The sequence below is a fragment of the Bos indicus genome, chromosome 8 (genome assembly GCF_029378745.1).
Source record: "Bos indicus isolate NIAB-ARS_2022 breed Sahiwal x Tharparkar chromosome 8, NIAB-ARS_B.indTharparkar_mat_pri_1.0, whole genome shotgun sequence".
NCBI classification, from domain to species: domain Eukaryota; kingdom Metazoa; phylum Chordata; class Mammalia; order Artiodactyla; family Bovidae; genus Bos; species Bos indicus.
In genome coordinates, this window is record NC_091767.1 from 66,447,614 (window position 1) to 66,465,142 (window position 17,529).

Consider the following 17,529-nt stretch of genomic DNA (forward strand, 5'->3'; position numbering starts at 1 on the left):
AAACTCATGTCCATCGAGTTTGTGGTGCCATCCAACCATCTCATTTTCTGTTGTCCCCTTCTCCTCCCGCCTTCAATCTTTTCCAGCATCAGGGTCTTTTCCAAGGAGTAAATTCTCCTCATCAGATGGCCAAAATATTGGAGTTTTAGCTTCAGCATCAGTCCTTTCAATGAATATTCAGGACTGATTTCCTTTAGGATTGACTGGTTGGATCTCCTTGCAGTCCGAGGGACTCTCAAGAGTCTTCTCCAACACCACAGTTCAAAAGCATCAATTTTTTTGCACTCAGCTCTCTTTATAGTCCAACTCTCACATCCATAAATGACTATTGGAAAAACCGTATATTTGACTAGATGGTCCTTTGTGAGCAAAGTAATGTCTCTGCTTTTTAATATGCTGTATAGGTTGGTCAAAATTTTCCTTCCAAGGAGTAAGCGTCTTTTAATTTCATGGCTGCAGTCACCATCTGCACTGATTTTGGAGCCCAAGAAAATAAATTCTCTTACTGTCTCCATTGTTTCCCCATCTATTTGCCATGAAGTGATGGAACCAGATGCCATGATCTTAGTTTTTTTAATGTTGAGTTGTAAGACAGCCTTTTCACTCTCTTCTCTCACTTTCATCAAGAGGCTCTTCAGTTCCTCTTCACTTTCTGCCATAAGGGTGTGTCATCTGCATATCTGTTCAGTTTAGTTCAGTCACTCAGTTGTGTGTGACTCTGCAACCCTGTGAACTGCAGCACACCAGGCCTCCCTGTCCATCACCAACTTCTGGAGTCCACCCAAACCCCTGCCCATCGAGTCGGTGATGCCATCCAACCATCTCATCCTCTGCTGTCTCCTTCTCCTCCTGCCCTCAATCTTTCCCAGCATCAGGGTCTTTTCAAATGAGTCAACTCTTCTCATGAGGTGGCCAAAGTATTGGAGTTTCAGCTTTAGCATCATTCCTTCCAAAGAAATCCCAGGGCTGATCTCCTTCAGAATGGACTGGTTGGATCTCCTTGCAGTCCAAGGGACTCTCAAGAGTCTTCTCCAACACCACAGTTCAAAAGCATCAATTCTTTGGTGCTCAGCCTTCTTCACAGTCCAACTCTCACATCCATACATGACCACTGGAAAAACCGTAGCCTTGACTAGATGGACCTTTGTTGGCAAAGTGATGTCTCTGATTTTTAATATGCTGTCTAGGTTGGTCATAACTTTCTTCCAAGGAGTAAGCATCTTTTAATTTCATGGCTGCAATCACCATCTGCAGTGATTTTGGAGCCCAGAAAAATAAAGTCAGTCACTGTTTCCACTGTTTCCCCATCTATTTGCCATGAAGTAATGGACCAGATGCCATGATCTTAATTTTCTGAATGTTGAACTTTAAGCCAACTTTTTTACTCTCCTCTTTCACTTTCATCAAGAGGCTCTTTAGTTCTTCACTTTCTGCCATAAGGGTGGTGTCATCTGCATATCTGAGGTTATTGATATTTCTCCCGGCCACCTTGATTCAGCTTGTGCTTCATCCAGTCTGGCATTTCACATCATGTACTCTGCATATAAGGATATAAAATACCTACTAAAATGAAAAAAAAAAAAATAAGAGAAGGGAAAAGTAGAAATTACAAGTTACTTGAAGGATCAACCAGAAGTTCCACCCTTACTTGATAGGAGTTTCAGAAATTGAGAAAGATAAAACAAGGGTATGGATGATGATGTAAGTCGATATTGGTTGAGAAACAACCAGAAAGTAATAAGAAAAATACTTCTCAGTACTAAAAAGAGATTCTTTTTTTTTTTTCTTTAGATTGAAAAAAATTACTAAGCTACTAAAACTGAGCAGGGCACTTTGGGGCTTCTGGGCATGGAAGTCTTTTTGTCTCCCATTTCTTCTTTATAGGAAATCAGCTTCTGCCTCTGTGACCTTCCCTGAGTTTCAAAGGGCAGGTTCAAATCAGAGAAGAGAGGAGATGCAGAGACAAGGGAGGGGCAGCCAAGAAACAAAAGTGCACACCTGGGGCAGGGTCCTGGTTCTCTTCAAGGGATACACATAGCAATATCTTTGAGCCCTTCTGCAGAACTCTAAGTCCCAATAAATAGAAGATATAAACTACTTGATAAAGCATTCTTCATGACAGAGAGAAGGGCACAGCTTGATAATCTTGAAAACCGCATAAACTCATCAAGAGATCACCTGAGGCCAGATTAAAGGTACGCAGGCCCTTTATATACCCTAACCTTTATCAGCAATCCTGTCCCTTGAACCATTGCTGTACAATTCCTCATCAAATTCCCCCAGGTTGGAACATAGCATTTTAAGGGCATTAGCCCACACTGTCTCCCTTTGCCTGGAAAAACAATAAAACTTTTCTTTTCTGCTTCACCCAAAACTCTGTCTCCAAGATTTGATTTAGCAGTGGTGCACAAAGGTGGAGTTTTTGACATTACTATTAAGTAGCTTACACTTCCAGAAAAGGAGAAGAAAATGAAAGATTGCACTGAGATGGTGAGACCACTAGAGAAACGAAAGTTTTTGTTGGTTATCTGAAAATTCGGTGCTATGCCACAAAACAAAATGGATTTGTTATTTCATAAATTTACAACATTATATATAACTTGACCATGCTCTGGCCAACTGATCAAACTCAGCTGTTACTTCTAGGGATGCCCAACACTCCATACAAGTTTTGCTTTGAGATTCTTCAAGAAAATGTAATTTATTGTTCCATGGGAATGAAAGAACTTAACAGAATACTCCTAACAGTGCCAGAACTCCAATTATATAATATAAATTGTTATTAGTTTTCTTCCCAATAAAACATTTTCAGCTATCTTTGAAATTGTGATAAAGTTCTATGGCTCAAAGAGATGGAAATTATATTCAAACTGAGAAAGGAAAAGGCCTTTATAATTTTCAAGGGGATTGATTTTGAACTTAAAAGACTTACCCAAACTAATTGTCCAAAAGATGTGACTGCAAACTAATGACAACTTTGTCTGCAAAAAAAACTTACATTCCATTCTTTTCTTAAGAGGCAAATTGAGAATACACTCAATTTATAAGAGGAGGGAAATGAGTAGGAGGAAGACATGAAGCTTGGGAATCAGAGAGATTAATCTAGAAGTGTGAGAAATTTGCTCTGCAGTAATAGTTGTGCAGTGAGCTGAGACGGCACCTAAGGTAGGTTGGTGAAGAAAATACAAGAGAGGAGTCAGAAATTGGACCATATGTGATAGAAGATATTATTAAGACAGATGGGATTAGGTTAAGTTTTTTGTATATAGTAAACAATTATTTATAATCAAAAAGGAAATGAAAGAAAGGCAGTTAGAAAGTTCAAGGAACAAAAACTATACCAGAAACCATGGAACCATTTGTGAAGTAAACTTAAATGCACCATAATTTTATTTTATTTTATTTTTTATTGTATATTATTTTATTTATTTATTTTTTAATTTTATTTTATTTTTAAACTTTACATAATTGTATTGGTTTTGCCAAATATCAAAATGAATCCACCACAAACTACTGATAGGGCTTAAAGAAATTTTATCTTGATCCTAAGGAAATTGCTCCTTCAAGTGACGTATGGGTTATATCTTTGTTTCCATAGGGGAAGAAATGTAGTCTTAGATCAATGTTTGGGGTGCAGTGATTCATATTTCTAGTTTTTAACTCATAGAATAAATCCATTGACAAAATGGGAAAATGCGATTTGTCATTTGACATTTGTCATGTCATACAGCATAAATAGTATAGTTTTCTTAATAGTCTTGACAGTTAAATTGTTAACAATAGCCATGATAATTTAATATTAAGGATATAATAGAATAGACAGTGAAAGATTTAAGAAAGTTGAGAAAAAGTTGACAGAAGGGTAGGGAAATAAATATATTCATTTTAGAAAGTCTGGAACTTAAGGGAATACCAAAAGTTGATAGAACAAAAAAAAATTTCAATTATTATTTATTGTTTAGGCAAATAATATAGAATTATAAATAACAATAAAAATAGTTAATAAAACAAATTGTCCATAATAATACAAATAGATAAATGAGTTTGGGAAATGGGAATTGGTACAATGGCACCCCACTCCAGTACTGTTGCCCGGAAAATCCCATGGACGGAGGAGCCTGGTGGGCTGCAGTCCATGGGGTCGCTTAGAGTTGGACACGACTGAGCGACTTCACTTTGACTTTTCCCTTTCATGCACTGGAGAAGGAAATGGCAACCCACTCCAGTGTTCTTGCCTGGAGAATCCCAGGGATGGCGGAGCCTGGTGGGCTGCCGTCTATGGGGTCGCACAGAGTCGGACATGACTGAAGTGACTTAGTAGTAGTAGTAGTAAGATGACTATGCTATTTTTCCCCCTTCATTAGACTATCCAATTATATTGTTCAAAGTTGTTAAATTGTGAAGTAGAAAAATATACAATGTTTTGTCAATAAAACATCAGTAGTCAGTAGATATTTATCTAAAAAGTGAAGAAAGTTTGCAGTAAAGTAGAGAAAACTGAAAAGATTAATTTTTATACTAAAATTAGTTAATTAGAAGAATACATTAAATTTATATTTTACACTTCTCCTTTAAGATTTGGTGTTGAACCTTTACAATTGCCTTTAGCATTATATGTATTAGTAGAAAGATTTGTGTTATTAATAGTTTTTATAATTCCCCACAACTTTTTGCTTTTTGTTATAGGAAATGTAGAATTTTGTATAAATGCTTATAAATATGTGTGGCTTATCTTCATTCATCATAAACTGTGGCTTCTTTTGCATGAATCAGTGAGCAAGTAGCTATTTCTGGGTTAAGTCTACAATGCCCTCATTTTAATACACAACTGTTTTAGTGGGAAAGATTTTAAGCAGACAGCAAGACTTTCATTTTCAGTAAATCACTTCCTTACATCCCCTGACTTTCAAAAACTGCATATCAGGCTGTAAATATACATTACTTCTTCAAATTAATCCTGGAACAATTTCTTAGCTTTGAACACATTAAAGGCACCTTATCTTCTTCTACATTTCAGCAGATGGCTGTAGGCTTTCTTAAAAATATCCTTCATTCTTTTGATTCAAGTTGCTCGTGGATCTGTCACTTTGTCATGGTGGTTGCTCTATCATCTTGCTCTTTATAAAAGAAGAAAATGATACAGTGAACTGGTGGTGGATGAAATTTAAAAGGATGAAAGGATTGATTGGTTTGAAGTTGCTCAGAAAAGGTCTGGAACACTCCCTTCAAGTTGAAGGCCTCTTGATTTTCAATCCCATGAAATCATAAAATATGTTGGAAATCAATGGAGACAACTTGATGGGGAGATCCTGACAAACTTGTGGTGGGCTTGACAGTTAACAGTTTGCCAGCACAAGACACATGTGTGAATATAGAACATATGGGTCACTTGAGCTGCTTTAACAATTCAGTTTAAAACCGAGAGTTCAGTCAAATTTCTAGTTTTTTTTATAGTAACTCAAAAGTTTGACTGTTTTTCTTCAATGATTCAGCTGACTGTTTACATATATTTTAAAATGCTTCTAATTGAGAAGTGTTAGTTGCTCCGTCATATCTAATTCTTTGCAACCCCATGGACTGTAGCCCGCCAAGCTCCTTTGTCTGTGGAATTCTCCAGGTAAGAATACTGGAGTGGGTAGTCATTCCCTTCTTCAGGGGATCTTCCTGACCCATGGATTGAATCCTGCACTGCAGGCAGATTCTTTACCATCTGAGCCAGTAGGGAATCCCTTGTTTGAGTAAACAAATAATAATGGATATCTGAAATTTAAAATTAAATGCAAAGTTGAGGTGTAAGTTTAGTTGAGCACTTATTTAATCCCAAGAAGTTAATGTATCTATGTTTGATCAGTTCCTACTTCCTATATTTCAGCAAAGCTTTATTATGAATACTCAACTGCCTTTAAACTTTTTTTTTTTTTTTTGTAATGGCTTTTAAAATCAATTTAGGCCAATTGGCATAGAAACATATGGTATTACAGCAGTTGTGGAGCATATAATTGATGAGTCATTTTCTGAGACTTCAGCTTGATGAGGGTGACAGTTTAGCTTTATTGAAAAACAAAGTTTCAAATATGAGAATTTGTCATCTGCACCACTTTCCTAGGGCACAAGAAGGATGCAACTATAGGGATTTAACAAACCAGCTTAAGTGTGGGAGGGATTGATATATTCAGTTCAGTAGCTCAGTTGTGTCCGACTGTTTGCAACCCCATGAACCATAGCACTCCAGGCCTCTCTGTCCATCACCAACTCGAGGAGACCACCCAAACCCATGTCCATTGAGTCGGTGATGCCATCCAACCATCTCATCCTCTGTCATCCCCTTCTCCTCCTGCCCACAATCTTTCCCAGCATCAGGATCTTTTCAAATGTATCAGCTCTTCCCATCAGGTGGCCAAAGTATTGGGGTTTCAGCTTCAAAATCAGGCCTTCCAATTAACACCCAGGACTGATCCCTTTAAGATGGACTGGTTGGATCTCATTGCAGTCCAAGGGACTCTCAAGAGTCTTCTCCAACACCACAGTTCAAAAGCATCAGTTCTTCAGCGCTCAGCTTTCTTTATATTCCAACTCTCACATCCATACATGACCACTGGAAAAACCATAGCCTTGACTAGATGGACCTTTGCTGGCAAAGTAATGTCTCTGCTTTTCAATATGCTGTCTAGGTTGGTCATACGTTCCTTCAAAGGAGTAAGCGTCTTTTAATTTCATGGCTGCAATCACCATCTGCAGTGATATTGGAGCCCAGAAAAATAAAGTCAGCCACTGTTTTCACTGTTTCCCCATCAATTTGCCATGAAGGGATGAGACTGGATGCCATGATCTTCGTTTTCTGAATGTTGAGCTTTAAGCCAACTTTTTCACTCTTCTCTTTCAATTTCATCAAGTGGCTCTTTAGTTCTTCTTCACTTTCAGCCACAAGGGTGGTGTCATCTGCATATCTGAGGTTATTGATATTTCTCCCAGCAATCTTGATTCCAGCTTGTGCTTCCTCCAGCCCAGCATTTCTCATTATGTACTCTGCATATAAGTTAAATAAGCAGGGTGACAATATGCAGACCTGACATACTCCTTTTCCTATTTGGAACCAGTCTGTTGTTCCATGTCCAGTTCTAACTGTTGCTTCCTGACCTGCATACAGGTTTCTCAAGAGGCAGGTCAGGTGGTCTGGTATTCCCATCTCTTGAAGAATTTTCCACAGTTTATTGTGATCCACACAGTCAAAGGCTTTGGCACAGTCAATTAAACAGAAATAGACGTTTTTCTGGAACTCTCTTGCTTTTTCCATGATCCAGCGGATGTTGGCAATTTGATCCCTGGTTCCTCTACCTTTTCTAAAACCAGCTTGAACATCTGGAGTTCACACTTCACATATTGTTGAAGCCTGGCTTGGAGAATTTTGAGCATTACTTTACTAGCATGTGAGATGAGTGCAATTGTGCAGTAGTTTGAGCATTCTTTGGCATTGCCTTTCTTTGGGATTGGAATGAAAACTGACATTTTCCAGTCCTGTGGCCACTGCTGAGTTTTCCAAATTTGCTGGCATATTGAGTGCAACACTTTCACAGCATCATCTTTCAGGATTTGAAATAGCTTAACTGAAATTCCATCACCTCCACTAGCTTTGTTCATAGTGATGCTTCCTAAGGCCCACTTGACTTCACATTCCAGGATGTCTGGCTCTAGGTCAGTGATCACACCATCGTGATTATCTGGGTTGTGAAGATCTTTTTTGTACAGCTCTTCTGTGTATTCTTGCCACCTCTTCTTAATATCTTCTGCTTCTGTTAGGTCCCTACCATTTGTGTCATTTATTGAGCCATTCTTTGCATGAAATGTTCCCTTGGTATTTCTAATTTTCTTGAAGAGATCTCTAGTCTTTCCCATTATTGTTTTTCTCTATTTCTTTGCATTGATTGCTATTCATTATATTAAAAAGTAACAGAAGGAAAATGTCATTCATAAAATAAAGAAAAAATTAATTACAATAGTATAGAATTTTCAAAACTGAGCTTTTGTTGTCTGCATGACTGGTGCGATATAAAAAAGTCAACAGTAATTGTCAAGTTGGCTCAATAGTCATTTAACATCAACTAAGCAGGGTAACTTCTTATCCAATTATTCATGGTTCTTAGTACATGTCGTTATAGTTACAGAATGTTCTTGTATTTATTTTTAGATGTGTATTTATTTTTATTACATGTTAATACTATGTGAGTGATTTAGTATAAATTTATCTTTTAAGTTGAAACACATACAAACAGAATAAAAACTCTACTGGGACTGCATTATTTGTTAACTACAATATTTAATTAATTTAGTTAATGAGTTAATTTAGTTAATAAAATAAAATTAGGATCTGATTCATATGATACGACTTCAAACACAAAATTTTATTCTCATGATTTGTTTTCCAGGAACTACCCAAACATAAATACAAGTATTTTCAAAAATTTTTCCAACATCTTTCTGTTTCTCCTTTCTCCCTCACTCCTCTTCTTCTTTTTTTCCTTCCACAGGTTTATTTAAGGCTTCTATATGCTATGCTATTATAGGTACTTGGGTTACATTGTGAACAAAAGTCTTAGTGTAGGTCACACTTCAATAACAGAACTTTCCTATCAGGAGCATTCCTTTTCTAGTGGGTTGGTGAGAAAGGCTCCACAGACCTGGTTTCTGTGAACTAAAAATAGCTACTGTTTAACAGTCCTTGGGGTTGAAAAGAGTGGTACATGACTGTGGGACTAACACGTCCACTTTGGGCTTCCCATGGGTAAAGAATCCACCTGCCTATGCAGGAGACATAAGAGACATGGGTTCGAGCCCTGGGTCAGGAAGATCCGCTGGAGGAGAGCATGGCAACCCGCTCCAGTATTCTTGCCAGGAGAATCCTATGGATAGAGGAGTCTGGTGGGCTACAGTCCATAGGGTTGCAAAGGGCTGGACACAACTACAGTGACTTAGCATGCACTGTTAAAGCCCAACCATTTAAAGTTTTCAGAAATCGTCCTACCGACATACGGCAAAGGAAGAACCATTTACTGAAGAAACTTTACTCAATCTCAGTAACACCAATGAGAGTCTGTTTTTTGAGCCACAGTGCTCTGTCTTCATTTCTCATCTTCCCATGTGCATGGGTTCATGTGTGTGGCCAGTAAGTCAGGTCTCTCTCTCCCCTCAGTTCCCAATCAAGGAATATGGAGTCCAATTAGGAGAAGTAAGCTATAAGAATTTTTCATTAGCTCCATTGCTGAGTTACAGAGTCTAAATTTCTAGCAAGGGTGACTGAGAAATGGAGGACTTTCTTCCTTCACCCAGCCCCTACACATAGAGCAGAAACTCTCCCTGAGGCATGGTAGACTGAGAACACAGCGTCCCAATTACCTTTGTCCCAGAGTGCCTATATAGCTGAGCTTCCATGCTTGAAGAGGCAGGGAAAGACATGCATAGAAATGGAAATGTGTGATTGCTACACAAGAAATACTGTGGCTAACAAAAACTGTACGAGGGCCCAGATACAGGATTTATAAGAAAAACCCTTCAGAATGGTCATGTGTTCAAATAATTAAAGCCCATGCATGTGTAATGACAATGTCTCATAATGAATACCAATAGAGAGTTAGAAGTTACAGAAGAGACAAAATGGAAATGCCAGGGACTCAATAAGCAAAGTACAAACTTCATTAGAGTGGGGCTGAAAAGTAGGTTAGAACTGGCAGAAAAGTGAGGACACTTAAAGAAAGATCAATAGAGATTATGGAATCTGAAAAAACACAGAAAAAAGAATGAAGGATAAATAGAGTCTCATAGAAATATTAGATATCATTGACATATATGTAAGAGAAGTACAAGAAGAGAAAAAGAATGGAGCAGGAAAAAATATTGAAAGAAATAATGACTGCAATGTCCCAAAGATGATGAAAAACATTAACCTACACATCCAAGAAAACAAACTACAAGTAGTAAAAACACAAAGATAGCCACATAGAGACACATCATGGTTTTCCTGCTGAAAGCCAAAAATAAAGAGAAAAATTTTAAAGCAGCAAGATGATGATTAATTATAGTGCACAAAGTGCATCAGTTTCTTACGGCTGCTGTAACAAACCCTGTCTTAAAACCACAGAAAGTTAGAGTGTATTACTCTTAGTGAAATGTCAGATAGAGAAAGGCAAATGCCATACGATATCACTTATATATGGAATCTAAAAAATAATACAAATAAATGTATATACAAAACAGAAATAAACTCAGAGATATAGAAAGCAAGCTTATGGTTACCAGAAAAGAAGAGGGAGGGGTGTCAGGACAAATTAGGGGCCCATGAGTAATAGATAAAAACTACTATACGTAAAATGGATAAGCAACAAGGATTTACCATATAGTGTGGAGCATTATACCCAATATCTTGCAGTAACTTATAATGAAATACAATATGCAAAAATATTGGATCATTATGCTGTACATGTAAAATTAACACAATATTGTAAATCAACTAAATTAAACAAAACAAAATTATTTTCAAATAATTTAGAGGCTAAAAATATGAAATAAACATGTGTCAGAACCATGATCTCTCTAAAACCTGTAGGACTGAATTCTTTCTCACTGCCTCTAGCTTCTGGTGTCTGTCAGCAATCCTTGTCCTTCATTGGCTTGTAGATGCATTATTCCAGTCTCTGCCTCCGTCATCACCTTGTCATCTTCTTTTCATGTATCTCTCTTCTTCTTTAAGAACACAGTTTTACTGGATTAAGGGACTATTCTACTCCAATAGGGGACTTCCCTGGTGGCTCAGACGGTAAAGCGTCTGTCTACAATGCGGGAGACCTGGGTTCAATCCCTGGGTTGGGAAGATCCCCTGGAGAAGGAAATGGCAATCCACTCCAGTACTATTGCCTGGAAAATCCCATGGACAGAGGACCTTGGTCGGCTACAGTCCATGGGGTCACAAAGAGTCGGACACGACTGAGTGACTTCACTTCACTACTCCAATATGATCTCACTTTACTAATTACATCTTCAGTGAGTCCTATTCAAATGAGATAACATTCTAAAGTACTAGGAGTTAAGATTATACATGATTAATTGGGATTTATTCCAGGAATGTAAGTTTCACTGAATATCTAAAACTTAATTAACCATGTCCATATAGTAAAGAAGGAAATGGCAACCCACTCCAGTACTCTTGCCTGGAAAATCCCATGGATGGAGGAGCCTGGTAGGCTACAGTTCATGGGGTTGCAAGGAGTTGGACACAACTGATCAACTTCACTCACTTCACTCACTCATATAGTAAAGAATAGAAACCATATGATTATTTCAATTGGTTTAGAGAAAAAAACTGGCAAAATTCAACACCTTTTCATAATAAAATTCTCAATAAACTAGAAGTAGAAGGAATTACCCACTCCAGTGTTCTTGCCTGGAGAATCCCAGGGACAGGGGAGCCTGGTGGGCCACTGTCTATGGGGTCGCACAGAGTCGAACATGACTGAAGCGACTTAGCAGCAGCAGCAGCAGCAGAAGGAATTACCTCAGCCTGAAGACAGTCAGGTAGTTCTTCAGGAAGTTATGAAGAGAGTTACCATATGATCTAATAATTACATTACTAGATATATGCCAAAAAGAAATGGAAATATATGTCCTTACAGTATGTATACCTATGACTGATTCATGTTGATGTATGGTGAAACCAGCACAATATTGTGAAGCAATTATCCTTCAATTAAAAATAAATAAATTTTAAAAAGCTTGTGCACAATGTTTATAGAATCATTAAGTGTAGCCTCAAATCTCATAATTCCCTCCTATTTTAGAAAAAAAGCCCAAATGTTCATCAAATGATGAATGAATAACCAAAATGTAATGTATCCATACAACCATATATTATTCAGCAACAAAAAGAAATTAAATACTGATTAAAGCTAAGACATAATAAGCCTGATTAAAAAAACAATATGCTAAGTAAATGAAGTCAGTCACAAAAGATCATATATTGCACACATTTTCATATATTTTATGATTCTTTTTATATGAAATGTGCAGAATAATGAACTCCATAGACACAGAATGGGGATTAGTTTTTGCCTAGGGCTGCGGCTGGAGTCTGGGAAAGAATTAGGAGTGACTGCTAATGGGTATGGAGTTTCTTTTAAAAACAATATAAATGTTCTAAAATTAGTGGTTATCCAATCTTGTGTATATAGTATAAACCATTGAATTGTACACATTAATGAGGTAAATTGTACAGAGCATGAATTACTTCTCAATAGGCTATTATTAAAATCACATAAATCATCAGGTTGCTATTAAAAATCCCATAAATCATCATGCTTCCTACCAAAAGATGATTAGTATTAGCCAAAAATAACAACACAAAAATATAGTTTGTCTCTGGACTTTCTAACCAGCTTACTATACATTTTACAGCCCACATGAGGACATTAAATAGTGTCTTTGCTAATGAGATGCTCAGTTATGACCAAATGAGAACGTTTATGTGGTAAAATTAAATGTAATTTAAAATGATTATCTGATTCTAAGTGAACAAAAACTCTTAAAAAATCTCATGAAAGCTAAATTCTCAAAACCTAAGAACAACACAGGTGTATATTAACCTAAATACTCATCCAGATAAATTAATTTTTACAGTACTATTAATTATTATTCAAACTATATAAACATTCAAATAGATTTAAATGCTCCTTGTTGACCCAGGATTTTTTCTGAATGAGGGTATTTTAAGGTATGTGGGGAAGTCTATAAAATACCACATATATCAAATATTATTTTCTATTTAAATATTGTATAACTATTTTAATCAAAAATTGGCACCTCCTTGACATTTACCCCTAGAAGTCATTTAAGTCAGTAGTATGATTCAAATTTAATAACTTTTCTATTTTAGATGGAAATATTATGAATAATGGGTTTCTTTTCACTGGTTTCTGATAAAAACTGAAAAAGAAATAGCTCCCTAAAATTTTATCTGTAAGAAATGTTCTTATTTTTTTTAAAGTCTACATCATAATCAACTAATCTAGTTGTTTATAGTTTGCTTTATTGAAGAAGGTAAAAATGGAAATAATTGATTTGTTTCTTTTAAAGAATTCTTTAAGAACAATTTTCTATTTTAGTAGTTGCTTTGTTTTGGGTTTCTGCTCCAAGTTGGCATAAAACAGCCTTGGAGAGTGCAATTTTTTTCTAGCAGTACAGTGCAATACATTTGATTATTAGTATTTGTTTCTTTCTTGAACAAATAGTCACCATTCTGAAGTACCTACACACACACACACACACACACACAGACCTTTGTTACTGTCTTTTCTTGAAAGGATCATAGAAATAAAGTCTAGTCCTTTTTCCCTCATGAAACTTCAAACATGGGCTGATGACATTGTCGCTAATTTTCTTCTTTTTAAATTGAAGTATAGTTCATTTACAAAAGTGAAAGTGAAGTTTCTCAGTCATGTCCGACTCTTTGCAACCCCATTGACTGTAGCCTACCATAGACTGTAGCCTACAGACTTCCAATGCTGTGTTAATTTGTGCTGTACAGCAAAGTGATTTAGTTATACCTATATATACATATATAGTTGTTGTTCAGCTGCTAAGTCATTTTCAACTCTTTGCCACCTCATGGACTGTGACATTTGAGATTGCCCTGTCCTTCAGCATCTCCAGGAGTTTGCTCAGGTTTATGTCCATTGAGTCAATGATGCTATCTAACCATCTCATCCTCTGCTGCCTCCTTTTCTTTTTGCTTTCAATCTTTCCCAGCATCAGAATCTTTTCTTATGATACAGTCTTTTAAAGTTATTTTCCTTTACGGTTTATTTCAGGATATTGTATATAATTTTCTGTGCTATACAATAGGACATTCATGTTTATTTATTCTCTATATAGTGGTTTGCATCTGCTAATCCCTCTCAACCCACCCCTCTCTCATCCCATCTCCCTCTTGCTTGGCAATCACAAATCTGTTTTCTGTTTTCTGTATGTGAGTCTGTTTCTGTTTTTTCAGTTCAGTTCAGTCACTCAGTCATGTCCGACCCCATGAATCGCAGCACGCAAGGCCTTCCTGTCCATCACCAATTCCCGGAGTTCACCCAAACTCATGTGCATCGAGTCAGTAATGCCATCCAGCCATCTCATCCTCTGTCATCCCCTTCTCCTCCTGCCCCCAATCCCTCCCAACATCAGGGTCTTTTCCAATGAGTCAACTCTTCACATGAGGTGGCCAAAGTATTGGAGTTTCAGCTTCAGCATCAGTCCTTCCAAAGAACACCCAGGACTGATCTCCTTTAGGATGGACTGTTTGGATCTCCTTGCAGTCCGAGGGACCCGCAAGAGTATTCTCCAACACCACAGTTCAAAAGCATCAATTCTTTGGTGCTCAGCTTTCTTCACAGTCCAACTCTCACATCCATACATGACCACAGGAAAAACCATAGCCTTGATAGATGGACCTTTGTTGGGAAAGTAATACCTCCGCTTTTTAATATGCTATCTAGGTTGGTCATAACTTTCCCTTCAAGGAGTAAGTGTCTTTTAATTTCATGGCTGCAATCACCATCTGCAGTGATTTTGGAGCCCAAAAAATAAAGTCTGACACTGTTTCCCCATCTATTTCCCACGAAGTGATGGGACCAGATGCCATGATCTTCATTTTCTGAATGTTGAGCTTTAAGCCAACTTTTTCACTCTCCTCTTTCACTTTCATCAGGAATCTTTTTAGTTCCTCTTCACTTTCTGCCATAACAGTGGCATCATCTGCATATCTGAAGCTATTGATATTTCTCCCAGCAATCTTGATTCCAGCTTGTGCTTCTTCCAGCCCAGTGTTTCTCATGATGTACTCTGCATATAAGTTAAATAATATACAGCCTTGATGTACTCCTTTTCCTATTTGGAACCAGTCTGTTGTTCCATGTCCAGTTCTAACTGTTGCTTCCTGACCTGCATACAGGTTTCTCAAGAGGCAGGTCAGGTGGTCTGGTATTCCCATCTCTTTCAGAATTTTCCACAGCTTATTGTGATCCACACAGTCAAAGGCTTTGGCAGAGTCAATAAAGCAGAAACAGATGTTTTTCTGGAACTCTTTTGCTTTTTTGGTGATCCAGCGGATGTTGGCAATTTAATCTCTGGTTCCTCTGCCTTTTTAAAACCAGCTTGAACATCTGGAAGTTCACGGTTCATGTAGTGCTGAAGCCTGGCTTGGAGAATTTTGAGCATTACTTTACTAACATGTGAGATGAGTGCAATTGTGAGGTAGTTTGAGCATTCTTTGGCATTGCCTTTCTTTGGGATTAGAATGAAAACTGACCTTTTCCAGTCCTGTGGCCACTGCTGTTTTCCAAATTTGCTGGCATATTGAGTGCAACACTTTCACATCATCATCTTTTAGGATTTAAAATAGCTCCACTGGACTTCCATCACCTCCACTAGCTTTGTTCATAGTGATGCTTCCTAAGGCCCACTTGACTTCACATTCCAGGGTGTCTAGCTCTAGGTGCATGTTCATATGATCGTGATTATCTTGGTCATGAAGATCTTTTTTGTAGAATTCTTCTGTGTATTCTTGGCACCTCTTCTTAATATCTTCTGTTTCTGTTAGGTACATACCATTTCTGTCCTTTATCGAGCCCATCTTTGTATGAAATGTTCCCTTGGTATCTCTAATTTTTTTGAAGAGATCTCTAGTCTTTCCCATTCTGTTGTTTTCCTCTATTTCTTTGCATTCTGTTTTTAGGTAAGTTCAATTGTGCCATGTTGCTAACTTTTCTATTTCCATTTTCAGTTTTTTTTTCTCTATCTTCTTTTAAAATATAAATTTATTTATTTTAAATGGAGGCTAATTACTTTACAGTATTGTATTGGTTTTGACATACATTGACATGAATCCACCATGGGTGTACATGTATTCCCCATCCTGAACCCCCCTCCCACTCCCTCCCCACACCATCCCTCTGGGTCATCCCAGTGCACCAGCCCCAAGCATCCTGTATCATGCATCGAACCTGGACTGGCAATTTGTTTCACATATGATATTATACATGTTTCAATGCCATTCTCCCAAATCATCCCACCCTCACCCTCTCCCACAGAGTCCAAAAGACTGTTCTATACATCTGTGTCTCTTTTTATGTCTCGCATACAGGGTTATCGTTACCATCTTTCTAAATTCCATATATATGCGTTAGTATACTGTATTGGTGTTTTTCTTTCTGGCTTACTTCACTTTGTATAATAGGCTCCAGTTTCATCCATCTCATTAGAACTGATTCAAATGTATTTTTTCAATGGCTGAGTAATATTCCATTGTGTATATGTACCACAGCTTTCTTATCCATTCGTCTGCTGATAGACATCTAGGTTGTTTCCATGTCCTGGCTATTATGAGCAGTGCTGCGATGAACATTGGAGTACACGTGTCTCTTTCAATTCCGGTTTCCTCGATGTGTATGCCCAGCAGTGGGATTGCTGGGTCATAAGGCAGTTCTATTTCCAGTTTTTTAAGGAATCTCCACACTGTTCTCCGTAGTGGCTGTACTAATTTGCATTCCCACCAACAGTGTAAGAAGGTTCCCTTTTCTCCACACCCTCTCCAGCATTTATTACTTGTAGACTTTTAGATAGCAGCCGTTCTGACTGGCGTTAAATAGTACCTCATTGTGGTTTTGATTTGCATTTCTCTGATAATGAGTGATGTTGAGCATCTTTTAATGTGTTTGTTAGCCATCTGTATGTCTTCTTTGGAGAAATGTCTGTTTAGTTCTTTGGCCCATTTTTTGATTGGGTCATTTATTTTTCTGGAATAGAGCTGCAGGAGTTGCTTGTATATTTTTGAGGTTAATTCTTTGTCAGTTGCTTCATTTGCTATTATTTTCTAAAACCATAACCCACTTCACAAGCATCTTAGTTTAGATTTCTCCAAAAAGAGAACTTAAGACAAGGAATTGGATGTCTGTAGTTAACTTGAGTGTTGACTCCTGGAAACCGAAGTGAGGAAGTCAGGAACAGACACAGGACAGGAGACAAGCTAACGGCAAGTACATTAGTGGGGCAGTTACCACTGTGGACAACCAACACCGACATCTGTCTCTTAGGACCTTCTGAAATACCATATTTTAATATACTTTAGATTTGCTGGACAGAGTGTGGGGAGGTTGGGGCATCCTATCTGCTGTGTTACCTGAGATGTTGACCATGTTCTGCTGTAGGATTCCCTCACAGGAGCCAAGGCTCGAGGAAGCTCTGCCTTGGATGGGCCCTGTAGTTGAAAAAGATGGGTGTAGATACCAGGTTGTCTGCTTCAATCTTGTTTTGAGTGTCCTTTCCACAGGCTTTGGGGCTTGCTTCCCTGGTGGCTCAGGTGGTGAAGAATCTGCATGCAATGCAGGAGACCTGGGTTCAGTCCCTGGATAGGGAAGATCTCCTGGAGAAAGGAATGGGTACTCAACTCCAGTGTTCTTGCCTGGAGAATTCCATGGACTGAGAAACCTGGCAGGCTACAGTTCA